The sequence below is a fragment of the Kogia breviceps genome, chromosome 2 (assembly GCF_026419965.1).
Source record: "Kogia breviceps isolate mKogBre1 chromosome 2, mKogBre1 haplotype 1, whole genome shotgun sequence".
In the NCBI taxonomy this organism is placed as follows: domain Eukaryota; kingdom Metazoa; phylum Chordata; class Mammalia; order Artiodactyla; family Physeteridae; genus Kogia; species Kogia breviceps.
This window is the reverse complement of record NC_081311.1, coordinates 94,843,921-94,847,229: the sequence shown is the minus strand read 5'-3', so window position 1 is coordinate 94,847,229 and position 3,309 is coordinate 94,843,921. Positions and strand designations below refer to the sequence as shown.

The window sequence follows — 3,309 nt, the reverse complement described above, 5'->3', positions numbered from 1 at the left end:
AGATTGAGGATCTAGTCTTATGAATACAGATGTTTGCTTTTATGTTAGAAAAAAAATTACATGGCTCCATATCACAAAATGTAACATCTTTCCATTAAACACCACACAATTATCATCATCATTATGCCCCCCACACACCTCAAATGATGTGGAGTTTCTACTGATATTCATCAACAATAGGGTCCAGAAATTTAAAATAAGAAATGGTTGCAGAAATTTATGTTGGGCAGTAATCTGTGTGTGCCCCAAGAGCTTGGACCAACACAGATGCCTGGGATTCTACCTCCAAGGCCTGGACTCCCCCACATACAGTCAGATGGGTCAGGTTCCTGCAGCCCTTCAAAGCTTCACTTGCGACCCCCTTCAAGAGGGGAGTTTCCAATAGGTGAAAGAAGCAGCAGCCACTGAGGACGGAATGTCCCACACCTACTTCAGTATGATAAGATAGCTATCATTGGTTTCTGCTTTCATTGTGTCCAGAATAAAACAGGTTTCTTCCTGAAAGTTCTGTATCATCTCATCACTAATAAGCACATGGATTCCCATTGGCCCCTGCTTGTAGACCTGGCTGATCTGGCAAGGAGAAATGCTGAAAAGCTGAGCAATTTTTTTCTGTCAGTTCAACAGCTGTCAGTTCTTCTAGGTAGATGGCATGGTCAACGGAGACAGTATTTGAGTCTCCATCCTCATGCTTCTATTGCTGTTGCTGCTGCCTCCTCAGCTACAAGGTTTCCTGACAAACACAAATGGTTAGCCTTGGGCTCACCATCTGGCCTTTTAATGCATTAAAATGTCTGATTCCAGGCTTCCCTGGTGGCGCAGTGGTTGAGAATCTGCCTGCCAATGCAGGGGACACGGGTTCGAGCCCTGGTCTGGGAGGATCCCACATGCCGCGGAGCAACTGGGCCCATGAGCCACAACTACTGAACCTGCGTGTCTGGAGCCTGTGCTCCACAACGAGAGGCTACGATAGCGAGAGGCCCGCGCACCGCGATGAAGAGTAGCCCCGCTCGCCGCAACTAGAGAAAGCCCTCGCACAGAAACGAAGACCCAACGCAGCCCAAAATAAATAAACAAATTAAAAAGTAACTTAAGTAGGCATTATATTTTAAAAAAAGTCTGATTCCGTCTGCAGGGCCACAGATTTGAATCACATCATCTCTAGTTAGTTTCAATAAATCTGCCCCTGAGAAGTTTGTTAAAAACCTCGTGAATGTGGAAAAACGGTTTCGATGCAATCACTGTTGAGCCTCCTGAGGTGTGGTTGTTGGCAGGAGGTTATCTGTGATTACAGGGGGCTCTGGCTGGTGATTTGGTGAACCATTTCTCTTTCCCAAGAGAAAGACTGCTATGGGAACTGTTGAAGCCAGGTGATGGGGAATTATTGACATACATGATCCTCTGGCCATGGAGAACACTCTGTGAGTACAGCTGTCTCATAGGAAGGTTGATATTTCTCCTTCTCATGAGGCGTTCGTGTCTCCATTTTCTCCCTGTCTGCTTTTTGTTTTCTGCGTGTACCTTTGGGCTTGAAGACTTTGATCTGGCAGCTGGCTAGGTGTAAATGCTCAGTATATGACCCGTCCTCATTCTCCTTGAAGGTATCGATTTGTACTCGAAATGGCACTCCCTTCTCTCTACCATGACTCCTCACAGGGAGCTCTGTGCTAATACAATGCACCTGAATAAAGACAGATGTCCTCCTTGCAGGGTCCCACAGGAGCTCCACTGTATTTAGTTGGTTTGGATTAGCCCTAGGATCGATTATAGCCACAGACACTGGGATATCAAGAATGCTGTCTGCAGGTGGGTTCCAGCCTTCCAGCCCTCCAGCTGCTGGTGTTCGGTGTATGGTAGCCGTCTGTCATGGGACACAGCCTTCACCAATTTGCCATTAATTTCTGGTAGTTTCTCCAAGTTTCCTGTTGTCTAGTATTCGGATTTCATAAGACTGGCCTTGATTGAGATATGTCAGGGTTTCCTCATGGAGTCTCACAGCTGGCAGTGTGCAAAGCACATATTGAAAAGGGAGGATTCTATTCTCATTGTCTGGAGGCAAACTTGACTCTTCTTGCTTAAAAATGTGCAAAGCTAGGACATCACTCATGCTATCGGCACCAGCACGCAGTTGTGGCCAATCCCGGATAGTCTAGCATCAGAGCCCTGCACCAGCCGGGATTCAGTCACCTCATCCGTCAGAGGCAGCTTCAGAGCCCAGGCCATCCTGGCTCCTTCCTTTTGCCCCAGGAGACGCCGTTTCTAGTACAAAGGCGAGTGGTGTGAGTCTACCCAACGGGGGCAAGACTGCAAGACTGTAGAAAACTCCAAACCAAGATCTCCTAAGCAATACTCACCAGATGCCCCCAAGCTGCCCCTGTACTGCCCGCACAGCGAATCTCCTGCACCCTATGCTCCTCGCTCTTGGCTGCCCTGACTTCCAGAATCCCTCCCCCTCCCCCCTCCCCTCCCCTCCCCCTCCCCCCTCCCCTCCCCTCCCCCTCCCCTCCCCCTCCCCCCTCCCCTCCCCCTCCCCCTCCCCCCTCCCCAGCCCTCTGGGGCTGCGCGATGGTCCTTTGGCTTAACTCTTCCAGACTGCCCAAAGGTAACCCTGGACTCCTCTCACTCCCACTCTTTGGGCTCTCCCCTTGAACTCGTGGTGGGCACTCGCTGCTTTCCGAACAGACCAGCGGCAACCACCCGCTGCCTACCCTGCACTCCCACGCCACTTTCATACCTTTTCCTCCGCCCCTTTCTGCGGGAAACCCCCTTCCCCCCGGGAACCGGTCTCCTTTCCCCTCCAAGCCTCGCTTCGCGTCAGTCCCAAGATCACTTCTGGTAAAGCCTTATCAATCCCACGGCTCTTAGAACCAAATCCAGGTTTCTGCTGAGTTGCCTCCCTGCCCTGTGCAGCCCCCCATGGCCTGGAAGCATGGATGGAGAAAGCCCAGCACTGGCTTGAATCCCACACTCAGCAGGCTCCTCCAGCGACCGCAGCCCCATCACCAACCAATCATGGCACCCTCTTCCTTCACCCTATCTGCTTCCTTTGATTCCCATTAATGTGACTACTAGAAAACTTTATTTTAATTATTTATTTTAAATTTATTTCATTGAGGTACAGTTGATTTACAATGTTGTGTTAATTTCTGCTGTACAGCAAAGTGATTCAGTTACACATACATATTCATCTTTTCCATATTCTTTTCCACTATGGTTTATCACAGGATATTGAATATAGTTCCAATAGTGAGGCTTGGGCAAGGGATTGCATGCCCAGTGAAGGAGTAAACTGTATGCATCATATTTTTG

At 49.2% G+C, this 3,309-nt stretch overlaps 1 pseudogene; it reads right to left on the bottom strand.

Annotated features, from left to right (window-relative positions):
• Positions 1-425: 425 nt before the first annotated feature.
• LOC131750687 (alpha-globin transcription factor CP2-like) lies at positions 426-2,223 on the bottom strand (annotated as a pseudogene).
• Between the last annotated feature and the right edge of the window lie 1,086 nt (positions 2,224-3,309).